At 42.6% G+C, this 15,173-nt stretch overlaps 1 protein-coding gene and 1 long non-coding RNA gene across 3 annotated transcripts in view; one reads left to right on the top strand and one right to left on the bottom strand.

Moving 5' to 3' along the window:
- The window catches only part of LOC140657593 (uncharacterized), a 34,682-nt gene extending 21,529 nt beyond the window's left edge, over positions 1 to 13,153 (bottom strand). The window contains exons 1-4 of the long non-coding RNA XR_012044394.1: positions 13,124 to 13,153; positions 11,035 to 11,113; positions 7,966 to 8,044; positions 1,638 to 1,764 (exon numbers count right to left, since the gene is read on the bottom strand). This is a non-coding gene — a long non-coding RNA (uncharacterized lncRNA). The remainder of the gene's footprint in view (positions 1 to 1,637; positions 1,765 to 7,965; positions 8,045 to 11,034; positions 11,114 to 13,123) is intronic.
- GALNT13 (polypeptide N-acetylgalactosaminyltransferase 13) overlaps positions 13,096 to 15,173 on the top strand; it is a 159,224-nt gene continuing 157,146 nt past the window's right edge. For both annotated transcript variants that reach the window (XM_072874869.1, XM_072874868.1), the window contains exon 1: positions 13,096 to 13,472. The gene's annotated coding sequence lies outside the window, so the exon portion shown is untranslated. The remainder of the gene's footprint in view (positions 13,473 to 15,173) is intronic.

Genomic DNA, 15,173 nt, shown 5'->3' with positions numbered 1-15,173 from the left:
TAACTTCATTCTGCTTCCATTAGCTTCTGTGAACCTCTACGTACATGCTACATAAGAGTTCTCTACACAGTGTGCTACAACAGGCTTTTGGAAACGCTTGGCTTTTTAATCACTTACCTATTCTGCACCTGTGAAATGTTTGGTGACATAGTTGTCCAGCCTTTGCTGACAGTGAGCGTGCATTATCTGTAGCACAGCAAATAGCAGCTGTATGTCCAAGAATTTGTTCATGCTTTGTCCATCTTATTGTGTTCCATCTTGGCAAGAAAATGCCTTATTTTCTTCTCTGCGATTTTCCCAGAACACTTATGAACAGGTAGGACCAGGGTCACTTAAGAACAAAAACATTAAGTGACTTTGAAGCCTAAACCATCGATTTCAGGACAACGTAGGCTCCTGCAAGGCTGTGTACTTTTCAATAGTGTGACGCAGAAATTCCTGAGTTGGCATCAGTAGCTCCAAACGGCTCTGTACCACAAGCTAAAATGGTCACATTTCTGTTGTGACTTGTGCATGGAGATGCACCATGGAGAGGCACTCTACTGTGCGCTATGGACATGCCACAAAACAAGTGCTTTTAGTAATTTTACAACAACAGACTTCACAGGGGCTGTCTATTAATACGGTTACTTGGGCTGGAAGTGATGTGCTGATTTCTTCTTTTCTTTCTTTGCATACTGAAATCAGGATACAGCTAGCGCAGACTGAATTATTCTTGTATAATAGAGGTCTTATGAATTTATTACTCAAGCGGGATAAGCTATAACATTATGAATCCACAGTAGGGTATCGTGTTAATGACTGGTTTCCTCAGCTTTGTCCAGAACACTACCATTTAACTGTACTGCTGTGGTTAAAGCAGTAAATGAAGGAGAAATTGAGTCATTTGATAGTCATACACTGTAGTTATGTTTGCATAATTTTATTTAATAGTTACTTTTTTTTAAGGAAAACATCTATAAAATGTGAAAGAAGAATGCACCAGTCACTATTACTGCTTTAGCATTTTAAGACACATTTTTAACTCTCCTTTATCTCCTTAATCTGGTCCAGTAAAGGACCAGATACATCAGATTAAAATGGTTTGGTTTCCGTGGACAACACAATATGTTGAAGCATCTTTTTTTTTTCTCTTCAAAGTCATACTCAGGTGATACTCACTCAGTGGAATGTATCTACTTATGTCTTCACCTTAGAGTAATTTATACATATTTCTACCAGACATCTACTGGTTTGTCCTTTGTTGTTAGGCTTTTATTTAATTAATAACTTGCACCAGCCTATCATTTTAGACATCCACAAGCTTCAACTGTTTTTGCTCGGGGATACCATGCTGAAGAGATTTTCAGGAGCTCTCCAGGAAAGTAGATTCTGCTAGACTTAGTGGCTAGAACCACCAACTACAGTGAATTCCTGATGACAGTTTCATTGTTATAGGATCAATAGCCTACATATACCATTCAGAACAACATGAAGCATCAAGCAGCTCTTACAGAATGTGTGAATTTAACAATATAAATAATCTAGAGCAATGGTACCACACTAAGTGTGACTCCTGTGCGAGAACAGGAGTATAATGCTAGGACCTTATTCTGCACTTCTAACTCAAGAGAAAGTTGGTAACGTTAACTCCATACCTGCTGACCGCTAAAATTTCAGCAAAGTCTTCTTTAAAGTCTTGAGGGAAGTGGAGGATTATTGCCACAGCCTCACGAATTCAGTCTTGTTCATTTCTTGACCGGGTTCCTGTGATGTGCCTAAACCCTGCAACAAGAAAGAAGGAATACGTAGAGGTTAAGAATCCCAACGCAGTCAGTGCGTTAAAAGCTTACTCAGGTAACTATGCTACCTCAAGACCATCTGTCAATTAGGAGATAAGTTTAACCAGAGGTCGAATTAGGATTTATTTATGTTGAAATCATGCAGTCATAGAATAAAAAAAGGATAGCAGAAATAAAATCTAGATGCTGTTGTCAAACTGTGCAGACATAAGGGAGAATACACCTGGAAGACAAAAGAAGATGAAGAGAGAAACTTGGATGTTTGGTACGACTAAGGTGGTGTATTTTAACAAATTATCTACTTCAGTGTGCAAGCTAAAACAAAATCTTTAAAAGTCGGTCAGTGAAAGAAAACACCACAATGAAATTCAAAGAGAACTGGAATAATTTTCTTTCAAATCAATACATTTTCCAAGTGATAATTATTTTTCAGAGATATGAAATAGGGAAATCAGAGGTACCACAAATCATATTAATATTTTCCCTTTACAAAATGAAAAAAAGAGGAGTATTGAGAAAAAAGAGAAAATGTCAATAGCCTTCAAAGACTGAAAAAAGAGAAAGCAAGTTTATAAGGACATGGTGTGAAATGCTAATCCCAAAAATCAAATAAGGAATGGCATTTGTGGAAGAAGTCTTCATAAATTTCTGTCATAATGTGCAGTGTTCTTGTAGTCAATAGAACAGCTGGGGAGAGAAGAAGGAATTTGACAATAGGATGCACATGATGCAAAAGGCTTGCAAAAATTATGGAAAATGAAATATTAAATTATCTTTTACATATTCAGAAACATTTGAGAGCATTTCCGCTACTAGAATTTTCATTTTGGTAAGTGCAGAGTAATGAGATCAGATTGCATTATTTTGCTTCTACACATATAAATGTCTATGCTGTCTCCCCCAAACAAGACAAATTGACAAAAAGCATTAAAAATGAATGAACACCGTTACACCTTTGCGGTAGGAAATCATATTTTGAGTTCAGATGCAAACAACATTCTTTCAAATCAGAACTGATCAACAAATAGAACATAGCCAGGATTAATTGGCTGTAGTGGGAGTCTAATGACTGCAGGAAGGAAGATATTGATGGGGCTGATACCAGAGGAAGGAAAAAACCACCTTGAGATTCTGCAATGTCAGTGAAAAATAGCAAGATTCATCTTAAAAGGAAGGAACAACTGGCATAAAAACCCCAGAAGGGCCTCAATTTTTTGGCGTCAGATACCAGCAGCAGAAATACCTAACTGGAGGATGGGAGTGAGCAGATGAGTGGCAGAGTTTTGCAAAGCCTCTTTTGCCACAAAACGCAATAAACCCACAAAGTTTGGCTTGACTCCATAGCGGTACATCCATCTTCCATCCAAACGCATTCCCTAGAATTCCAGTAGCTTTTGCTGGTGTTCAGAGGTGCCAGCTGAATACTGGCGCCTGCCCTACATGCTGTTTCTCTATCATTCTAACCACGTAAATTGGGAAACAGGAGTAGTTAGAGGAACTCGAGGTATACATCTATGGATATTGCAAAGATTAAATCTGTGGTTTCAAATTCTCTGAAGTATTCCTAATCAGGAGAAGTTTGTAAACAATTTATATGCTGCTTTATGTTCACATAAAATAGAACAATTTCAGATGATGTCAATATGTTGAAACTGTTCTCTGACTTTAATGAATTGATGAATAGGAAGAAAAAGTCTGAAACGAACCAATTCTTAGTTGTAAATAATGCACCCTGTTTTGTAAGAACTTAATTAGAAAGGTTTTTCCCTTTCAGCAGTAGAGCACTCATAATTCTATTAGAAAGTCTGAAATAAATAAGCTTAGAATTGGGCAGCTGTTCACAAATTAGCACTGGCAGAGAACTCAACTTTTTTTAATCCTTTTATTATGCAGCCTCAAGATTTATTTTAACCCACAGTACACCACTATACTTGAAATTGAACTCATTCTTAGCTATGTGCTGCTGCAGTATGAGAGACCCTACACGTAAACACATTGTTCTTTTCAGCGTATGCAGAGAAGCAGGAGAAAGCTATACTATTTCTTTTTGCGGAGCTACAAACCTTCACTGAGGTAGGAAAAAGTTAACGGCTGATAGCAACCTAGTATGTTCTGTCATGCAGGAAATTTTGACAGCAGCATTGAAGGAGGCAATAAAGCCACTTCCAGGCTTGAACGTTACTTGGAGGCTGACTACAACACAGCAGATGCTCCCCCAAGGTGTGGGTGGCATCTTCCCACCACAAGAAAGATTTCAATGAACTGCATGGTTTGAGATGGATTCATAGAACGCCTTGCAAAATTAAACCAAATAATTAATGCATTTTTTAACACGGGAAATTCTGCAAGCAATACGAATGACATTTGGGTAATGCCTCAGGAAAACATTTGGAAAGAGTACTTACAAAGGGAAATCTAGTTTCGCCTTTTAGAGTACACTTCATTTCTTTACAAGTAATATTTCTGTTATTGTTGTAGGTACCAAGGCCAAACCCCTCTGCATTTAAATGGAGTAAATGCAAATGTGATGTGAGACACCGAGTTTACACCACAATGGGTAATGATTGTTCATTTATTTGTAAGTAAGAACATTTGTGGTTTATTTTTGAGCCAAAAAGATTGTTGGCCGCTATTATACACATGAAAATGTGATATCTCATTTAAAATGTGGCAGCAGTTACTGACAGAAGCAAAACTAACCCCCAGAAAACACTGTATATAGAATATCTGTTTTCCAAATACAAATGAGGTCACCCTTGGATGTGATCTATGTGTTATTAAAATGAAAGATTTCCCTAGGCAGAAAGCCATTAAGCCTGAATTAATGCCATAAATATCTAACAGCTACTTCAGGTGAATAATTCTGATTAAAATATTGCTGCAGTTTCCTCAATTCACACTCCATGAATATTAGTCTGGAAATTAAGAATACAATGTTTAGCACATACTAACATGCTTATACACGATACAGTGGAGAATTTGCTGCGAGCTGCATTATTTGGTGGTGTGCCTTGGGCAGGGAGAGGAGGTGCCACTGGTGCCTCTGGCATAGTCCCAGTTCAGTGGTTGCAGTGCCTACACAGGATGCGAGGGCTTGGATTTAATTTCCTCCTCTGCCTAAGAGAACTTCAACCTGCAGCTCCCATTTCCCGTGAGAGCTTGGGAGACTGCTGGCTAATGAGGCAGGAAGGAAATTTCTCTCAGTCCATCCTATTAAAGCCGTATCACTTTGTGCAGAATCATTAAGTATTAATTGGGCCAGAAAGAAGGCAGGGTGATGCTGTGGATAGTTGGGTCCTAAGCCTGCCTCTAATCAATGTTTAATTTTCTCCTGTTAAATAGCCTTTAGAGCAGGGACTTGGACCCAGGCCTGCTCACTTGAAGTGGTATGAAATTACCGTCCATTGCTGCCACATCCAGGGGCATGGGGGGGATGCAGCACAGACACTGCCACTCTCACGCTGACCAAATTCGTAACGCAGCACAACCCTCTCTGCATGCAGCAGCAGCATGTAAAAGCAGGGTTTCTAGACCTTTGTGGTCCCTCTGCCTGAAGCACATAGCTAACTTGCCACCTCCTGTGGCCGGGAATATGCCACTTCCTACAACACGGAGCTGTACAAGCAGGGATATTTGAAAAAGCTCAGCTCTAAAGTGCCCTGTAGACCTTGCTCGCCGGCAGACTGTCTGCATGCAGCTCACACCTGGGAGACCAAACGGATAAATTCAGGCCTCCTCGAGCAGAGTTGATAATTATTTACAGGCCTTCCACGCCCTTGATGAATGATTGATGCACTGCCTTGCTGGGTTGAAAGAAGGCAGCAGGCAACCATGCCCTCTGAGTTTTGTGTGAAGTCCAACTGAAAAGAGATGCTCAGAAAAAGTCTACTAGACCAGACAAAAGGATACCTCCCAGGCCGCGTCGGCCTGAAATGCCACCCCATTGCAACGTGGTACTTATCTGCCTATTGATACCATTTTTTGGTAAGCAGCAAGTGCATTTAGAGTATCATTTGGTTCACAGTTAGAGGAAGGGTGATCTTGATTTTAAGAAGAATGCTCATTTTACTTCCGAGTTACAGATATGCAATGCCACACGTGAAACAAGAATGAGAAAAAGAATATTGATAACTACATTTAGCCACTGCCATCTCAAAGGAAGATAAACTTCCTCATTCACTGTCAAGGGAGTAACTTAGATGTGCCTGGGTTTGCCAGCCTCCCTTATCCCTGCGTGAATTATTTCTCTTCTCGCTTATGAGTTGTTTCAAGCAGGACCTGCACATAGCGAGATCAAGCTCCTGCTATCATTTCATGTTTTCTATTCCAGACTGCCATTTCTAATGGTTTTACTTTATTTTCAAGAACTCTAATTGAGTTTGTAAAACATTATATTTCCTCTGAGTTGAGACCAAAAAGACAGTAATCTCTCTGATCAACGCCTCTGAGGTTTCCAAGAGAACATGTGCTGAAATTCCCAAGGCAGTTTTATGGAGTGAATTCAAGACACTTTTTATTTCTAATAAGAAAGCTATATGGCTTCCAATATTCATAAAGCATTGTTTCCATATAAGATTTTGAAGTACAACTTGCCCTTCGTGCAGATGAAGATTGGAAGCACAGATTAAAGGAAAAAAAACCCAAAACAATTGATAGGATAATGCTCGTAACAGAAGTTTTAATTTTAAAAAAGGAGATCATTTGAAGGGGAAAGATAAATTGTATTGACAAAGAAAACTGAGTTTTACTAAAATGATGTCTTCATTTATCATGTAAGTTTTACTATGAAAAAGCTAGAGAAATGATTAGAGTAGATGTGATCAAAATTGTTATTGAAGTTTGGCAAGGTGGCAGGTCTTTATCTGACACCTAAAACATTATCAAGAATCAAAAGCAAATATTACAAATACAGAAATTTGATGCACTTCTAGCCAGAGGACCAGATCCTGTCCTGCATAAGGGAAAAACACTAGCTCAGCTCCGTGCTAGGATTGCAGCTGTGGTCCCCCAACTGAAGCAGTTACATATACTGATTTGTGAGGATCTTTACCATGAGTTTAGGAGTTGGAGGAAGGCTCCTTAAGGCTTCATCTGTATTAGTACATTAAACTTGCCTGGGACCATTCTCTGGCACTGAGACCAACTGGCATGGGATGGCCTCTTCCTCCCCTGGTGAATATGCAATCCGATTTGAGTGTCTCTGTGCAGATACAGAAATGTCCTTTCGACTTTGATTTACTATCTGCCTAGGACAAAGGCTGCTGCTCATTTAAGCACTCAGTTAAGGACTCCGTTGTCTTAATATAATGACCACGATGGTGATACAAAAGGAAAACATTCTGTATCACATAACCAGTTCAATCTTCTAGGCAGTGATTTTTATTCTAAAGTAAATCAGAAGAGTGACTACCCCACCCTCTCTCTACTCTGAGAAGGTAGACATATCACCTGGGAAAAAACCCCATATCTTAACCTTCCCCTTCCATCCCAAATGAGTTTTCTTAGCTTAATTGACTTCATGTGTTTTTATGCCCTTCCTGTTTTTAACAACCAGTCAAAATGAAACCACTCCTGGCCTAAAATTAATGGTAAGTCACAGGTAATGAAAAATCTGTACTTCAGACACTCCCACAATGAATGAAACAGCTTCACCGAGAAGGATATAGAAGTAATAAACTTGTAATAAATGTCAGAAAGATGTGAGCCCTTTATTGGAAAAAACCTCATGTACTGCTTTTAACAACTGAAGCTGTCAGTTATGTAAATGATAATGTGCATTGAGGGAAAGTAAGCTATAAATCCTTTATTTCTGAAATGAAATTTTATCAAACATGGAGAAATAGGTTGATGACAAAATTAATTCTCTGGTAATGCCAAATATAGATGCATCTGGATAAAAGTGGTTTGAATTCAGAGCAAAAAGGATTTTTCCCAAATATTTTCTTGCATCACGAGTGCTTTGCATCCAAAAGTGCCTGTGTCCTTTTGATCATCCTCACCCTCAAACTGCAAAACAATTCTGGGATATTATTTTTACCATCACTAGCTGGTACTGAGCAGAGATTTGAGTGCCAGTTCCAGTATGCACATAGTCAAACAGCAGGCTATCGCATTCAGGGGAACCATGAGAAGAAACGCGCCTCACCACCTCCAACACAGCTTGGTTCACTAAGTAAATACGGACCTCAGGGTGGTCAGCACCAACTTCTCACTGGACCTGAAACGGAGTTCACTGACATTTGAGATCCTTTCTGGGTCCACACCTGTAGAAAGAGACTCAAATTCAGCATAAAGGTTTAGACTCAGTTCTATGTGTTTTCCAGCTTTACTGATCTTACTCATTGTTTTAAATTTGAAGCAGACCGATGCATCTAAATAAGATGCAAAACATGGAGCAGTATTAATGCTAGTGCCCTTACTTCACTTCCATTACCAGAGAAATATATTCTATTCTTTAATTAAGAAAACAGAAGCAGAGGTAAATGATTCTAGAAAGACAGGACTAGCAAGAAGCAGCCCGAGGTTTACCCTTTATAAATAAGGCACAGGCAGTTACTAAGAGGTGCAAGAAAAAAGGAAATTAAATCACAAAGCCCAGATGACATTTGCCTAAGAGTCTTGAAGAAACTAAAGTCTGAAGTAACTGAACTACTGCCAAATGTATGTAATTTATCATTACGCACACCTACTATATCAGATGAGGGGACTAAGTGTCATACCCTGCTTTAAAAAAGCTCTAAGATTTGTGTTCAAGACATAAAGGGAGTACAGGGCATAAAGTATTTAAATGCAAGGGTATTTCAACCTTCTCATACAGGGCAGGAAAATTTATCTCCAAGGTTATCCAATTTCGTTGCAAATGGTAAAACCAGGCTGTGTAGTCATACAGGAAGTCTCCATCAGAGGAGGTATGGGATTAACTGATGCATTAGCTGTGATGGCTTTAATGTTCTAAATGATACTTCATGGGGTTGATGAATAGTTACATTTGGTTTACCTGTGGTTCTGCATTTGAAAAGGTAATATAGCAAAAGCAATAAAATTGAGTAAGTAGAACAGTATAGGCTGCTATTACCTAAAAAATAATAAATGAATTACACTGAGAGGCAGTATACATGCAATAACTGTCAGCCTGTTATCTATCAGCCCATTTTATTTCTATTAGGTGGTAGGAGAGAGTTCTATATTTTGTGTAATTATTGATGTAAAATTCAGATGAAAATGAATTGGCTTCTTCCTTCAGCTTTGTTTTCCTTTCTGCATAAGACCATACACAAGTCAAAGGATCCATTCTAGGAAATAAATATACATAAATTTTTTCTGCAACCTTACCTGCCAGAAAAAAAAAAAAGGTTACCTTCTGGCATGACAGATTGGTTAGAAGGTCACGGTAGATATTCCAGTAGAGCTAGGAATACATTTTTTGGCACAACGATATATACATTTTAAATAATGCAACACAATATTTAAAAGTACTTGCCAAGAAAAAGCACTGGCTTTATTTAAGTGCTATTCAACTCCAGCCTGTAAAAGCTCAGCAGACATGAACTTATGCAGGTCACACAATCAACCTACTGATAACCAGTCTGACTGTGATACCACTTACATATCTGGAAAGCAAAGGCATGTTCTACTTTCCTATTTTCTCTGGGAGGGAAAAAGAAAAGTTCTAGTAGGAAAAAAAAAAACACAAAAAAGCATAGGGCAAGAAGAGGATGAGTGGAGATCAGGAGTGGCTTTCGTATAGGGGAAACTGAAGTGACCTGGACTTTTCTTCTGCCTGTAAAGGCTAAGGGGGGAGAAAGACTGAAGCCTGTGAAATCACAGATGTCATAAAAAAGTATATTAAAAGCAATTGTCCACTGTTTCTCAGAATACACGATGGAAGAGCACCCAGTAAGAGTATCAAGCAGCAAGTATACAGCTAATGTGGTGAAGCTGAGGTACTTTCATACAAAATGTATAATTAATCTTGGAACTCTATGGCTCAAGCTGTCATTGAAACCAAAAGTGAAAGCAGATTAAAATAGATGTTAAGAGAAGATCTGCAAATAGATGTTAAATGCGATGGTCAGAATACAGCCCCCACACTGGAAACTCCACACTGCTAATTGCTGGAAACACAGATTGCTGAGAGAAGAATTATTTTATATTTTCACTATTTCTTACACTGTTTTCCAAGCATCCTCTCCAGATCACTGCCTCTGACTCAATCAAGTATGTCCATTCTTCTCTTAAGTGCCCTTTACCATTATACGTTAAGTATTATGGAATTTTTTCCTGAAAAATGGGATTCTGTTCATCATGGTTACCGGCATGTGGCCCACCCACGCTAAGTTATAAAACAGATGCTTTGGTGCAAACGCCACACTGTTACACAAGCCATACATTTAAAGTTTGTATACCTACCCTTGCATGTTTTATTCATTCTTGTACCTCTGTGGCTTTATTTTGCATCCTTAAATTGTCACGAATACGTTATTCTAAAAAGGACACTAATGCTATGCAATGCCATATAACGTAAGTTTGGAGAAAGAAGTCTTTCCTCAGCCTTACGTATTATTTGGCCACGATATATTGGTTGGACTCAATGATCTTAAAGGTCTTTTCCAACCTATACGATTCTGTGATTCTGTGATTAAAGGATAAGAAAACCAGAAAATAATAGCAGACAAACTAGATAGGTTACTGCAGAACTACTGACATGACTGAAGCAGCGCTGCTTAGTACGCACCACTTGTACGGAAATAATCCGGAATGATCAACTTCTTTAACGCTGGGACAAAGACAATGCCCAAGACAGAAGTCTTGGTACGCACAGAGGAAATAACTGCTATTACAGAGGAATCTAGTTCTGAACAACTAGGGAAAAATGAAGTATAAAAAATATTGACAGGGAAAATATCTTTTATACACTAGTTTAAAGATCTGTGCAGTTGCACTGTCAGGAGCTTGTTGAAAGTTAAGTACCTTAGTAACATTTGGAGGTTTATTTTCATGAATAAAGGTAGCAGTTGTCTATTATATGAACTAAAAGGAAAACTACACTGAGCAGTGAATGTTTCTGCTCTATGACAGTGCATGGTTACTAGTCAGGTGGCAAAAAATGTCCTTCCATGAGACAAAACTGCTCTGAAGTATTTTTAAACTGCTCTTTCAAACAGGTGTCATTGCCCAGAATCTAACAACACGGCATTAGGACTGAATGAATAATGCAGTCACTGAATCTTGATGTTTCTTTTGTATTTATTACCTTTGAGGGAGAGTATTGTTTTAAGGGTGCCAGGCTCTGTGGATTGTTATTTTCTTCTACTGTGGCAGTTAACTTTTTCCTGCATGGAACAAACATGCTACTGTTAGTATTAAAAATGAAGAGAGAAAGAATACTTTGCACTTATACAGGCAACATCCATTTCTGCATCTTAACATACTTTACAGGAAGCAATTAATGCTTACAACGCCCGTGCGAGGTTAGAGATAAAAAAGCTGCAATGCAGAGGAATTGACTCGCTCATCCCCAGCGAAGCACATCACTGTGGATTTCCAGTCCTGACTAACTTCTCTGTTTCGCTCATGTTGAGTCTACCTTAGGAATCAGTTAATACTTTAAAGGCTATATATATCATATATATTAAACAGACTTCATACCCCTATAGAGAGGTTAAAAAATTCTGAGCAATCTTTCGGTATGTTTTGAGAAGAGAAACAGAGACCATCAAATCATTTATTTAAATATTATTTTGGAACATACTGAGAAATGCTTTTATTAAGTATTTTGTAAGGGGAACAAGAAATACGAAGTGCCAAGAGGTTTCTCATCCTTATATCAAAGCAGCTAGTTTATGCAGTTAGTTTTCAGTGTCAAAAAAGATATTATTCAACTGACAAGAAAATGTTCTAACTCAGGACTTTTTCACTTTGCTTCAGCGCTGCCAAGTCTGGTCACAGGCAGGCAGGAAGAGGGGAAAGGAGCGCACTGACATCGACCCGCTCTATCAACATACCTGGATAAAAAGTCCAGGATAAAAACTTCCTGGACTTTTTATCCACTACCCACTGAGAAAAAAAGTTAAGGTCTCTGCAATCCTTGCCTGGCTGTTCATGTAAACAGGATGGGTAGCTTTGTTGTTTTGCTTTCCTTTCCTAAGGAGTGAGGTTCCCCTCAGAAAAGTAATACAGTTTCAGCCAACGCTGAAAACGTACTGCCACTTTTGATCCAAGAGCCAGGGCCTCTAAGATCTGTGGGTGGTGATTTGAAAAAACGTCCTCACTGAACGTGCACATGAGCGCTCCTCTGCTAGGATGTAAACGCTCTTTGGGTGAGGTGGCAGGAGCTTCCTCTGAATTTTACCTGAAGAACGGCGAAATACATCTGCTTCGGGGCATGTGTTTCAACGATTAATCGATTATTTTTTTTTTAATGGAGAAATACAACATTTTGACATCTGACATGTAACCATAACTAACTGTAGGTTCTCCTGCAACCAGGGCTGGGACTAGAGAGTAAGAGCGGCTCGAGGCCTGGGCGCTCCTGCAGTAACGGGAGTACGTGTGCTTCCCCCTGGCACCGGGAAACCGGAGAACGCATTCAGGAGAGTTGCTTTTAATAACCTGCCAAAAGGGTGACTTGCCCACCTTAGCGCAAGGCAGTACGGCGCAGGCAGCCACCCCTCACGGCTGCCGACGACTCGTAACCGCCCGAGAGCCACTGGAGTTCAGGGGCAGGGCCGGGCCTTGGTGCACATCGCCCTGGCTTCATCCAGCGACTTCCCCCCCGCGTTATCCAGTGACTGACCTGGAGTATAAACGCTTTTCACGACGCTAATATAACCGAGGGATTGTTTCTCTTCTCGTGGTTTTTCCCCCGTTTTCTCTACCCTTCCATCCGTTGGTGACTAACAGGTTACCGACGCGCACAAGCTAACGGGGAACGCACCGACGAGGCGACGGCCTCGGCGGGAGGACGGGCTGCCATGGGCCCGGCGCCCGCCTCCCGCCCCCACAGCGGCGACCTGCGGGGGGGAGCCGCCGCCCGGGGACGGCACTGGTCAGAGACCGCGCACGCTGCCCCGCCGGGCGGGAGGACGTTCATTTTCCCCAGCATCCCGCCCGAAACGGGGGGTGTCCTGTGGCGGCAAGATCGCCTTACGGCGGCGACCTGCCGGCACCGCCCGCCCCCCTCAGCGCCCCTTCCCGCCCTCCTCCCGGCAGCCGCTATTTGTAAGGCGAGGAGCCGCCTCCCCACACCTGCCTGCCTGCCCGCCCGCCCCTCCCTGCCTCCCTCCCTGCCCGCCCGCCCGCCCGGCCGAGGCAGGCTCCGCGCCCGCTGCGGGGACACCCACCTCGCCGCGTCCCCGCTCCGCCGGGCCGAGCCCCAAGTATCGCGGGAGCCGGGCACTGCCCGCGCCGCCGCAGCCATTGGGCGGCGCGGCGGAGGAGAGGCGGCGGCTGACGCGCGGCCACCGACCCGGCGAGGCAGCGGCGCGGAGCCCAGCTCAGCCCAGCCCCAGCCCCAGCCCCGGCCCCGGCCGCGCCCCGGGGGCGCTGTCCCGCCGCGCCTCGCCTCGGCGGCCATGAGGAGGAGGAGGGCGGCGGCGCCGCGCTCTGCCCCGGGCGGGCGGCGGCGCTGCTGCGGCTGCTGCTGAGCGCGGGGCCGGCGGCGCCGCTGTGGGGCTCGGCGTCCCGCCGCAGGTAAGCGAGGGGCGGCCGGCGGGTCCCCGGGCAGGGGCGGGACGGGTCCCGGCGCCGCCGACCCGAGCGCGGTGCCCGCCAGCAGCAGGGCTCGTCCCCCTCGTCTCACCCCCGGCTCGTTTGTTAACTTTCAGTGCGTGGCGTTGGCGGCGGGTCCGCGGGCGAGCCGCCCTCCCCAGCGCTGCCGGGGGGGTGCCGGGGCCGGCGGGCTGCCGCTGGTAGCGGGGGAGCGGTGCGCTGGGCGAGGCGCTTCGCGGGTAAAGCCGTCCTTATCCCAATCCCGCTGCCTTTCCGACGGATTCCAGATCGGTTTTTACGTGGTGGAGAGGTTTTTGAGCAGGGATCAGCCTGACTTGAAGCACCGGCTCTAGGCAGCGATGTATGACAAACAGTGATTCAATCCCAGTGCTGGCATGCAGTTTTCCCCCTAATCAACTACTGTTGCCTCCGCTTTTTGAGGTGACGAGAAAAGAGCTAAATGTCACTGGAAAACTGCAGATGGAGTGTATTTATGGTAGAGGTGGAATAACCTCTTGGGCTGTACGCTTCAGCCGTAGGCTTCCACGCTCTCTGGAGCCCGTCAGCCTGGCTCGTTCCCGATTTTCCCAACGCTGTCTCCTCACAGCGGAGCAGGGCGCACCGAGCTGGCGGAGCGAGACGCCGTTAGGGTTTTGCTGGCTGCTGCTTATTCGTTTGGCGTGAACGTAAGCAGTCAAAACCCAGTGTAAATGAGACTGGGCACAGCTGTTCTGAAGCTGGGGTTTTTCTTCAGAACGTTGTAAAGTTAGGATGCCAACTGGTTTCCCAAGAATCGGGTAAAAACTTCCTCCGAGCTAACAGAAAATAAAGTTTATTTTACAGTTTTTGATTAGAAATGTTAGCGATCTGAAACAGTAAAGAAAAAAATAACTGCTAGAGCTGCTGTTATCTCTTCTTTCTTGCAAAATGAGAATGGGCTGAATATTTGTTTGGGTGCTCCTGGGTGCCTGGAAATAGCAAGAGAAAGATTAATGAGAGATTAAGACATGCTCAGAATTACACAGAGGCAAAGATTATTTTAACTGGTTGATGGCTTCCGGACTTTGAGGAAAGAAATGAGGCCTTACAGCTTGTATCATTTTTCAAGTAGTCTTTTTTTAATTTTCCTCTATTGTGCCCTTGGTTGGCAGCACGTCTGATTACCGCGATCCTGATGTCCTGCGTTCATCAGTAAAACCATGCAAAGGTGCTAAGGCTAATGAGGACAGTTAAAAAAATTTGGTATAACTTGAAAAGTGGTACTTTGTCTTTTGATAGTTTTTTAGATAGGCCTGTTACTACAAATGCTTCGGGATTTTTTTTTGTTGTTGTTTATAAAAAGTGATTTTGGATGGCACTGAACTTGGGGTGTGTAATATGGCATACATTTGGATTCCCCTGGGATTAGTTTTTTGAGGTTTAGAAGTGATTTCTCCACTAAAGCAGTATTCTAAGAAACAAAATGTGCCGTATCTTCCTATCTTTGTGTTCATACATGAGTGATTAGTGTTTGCCAGTTCCCGAAGATGAGCGTGCGCTATCAGGAGATGCTGATGCTGGTAAAATAGGCTGGAAAGCCAGACTCGCAGTCTCGTTTGACTGCGGATGAGATTTAAGAAAACAGGACTGTAAACAACTGTGCCTTTTGGGCACAAATGAAGACTGAAGGGGAGGAGGTGAGCC

This window comes from Ciconia boyciana, chromosome 10 (assembly GCF_034638445.1).
Source record: "Ciconia boyciana chromosome 10, ASM3463844v1, whole genome shotgun sequence".
Taxonomy (NCBI): Eukaryota; Metazoa; Chordata; class Aves; order Ciconiiformes; family Ciconiidae; genus Ciconia; species Ciconia boyciana.
This window is presented reverse-complemented; position numbering and strand designations above follow the sequence as displayed.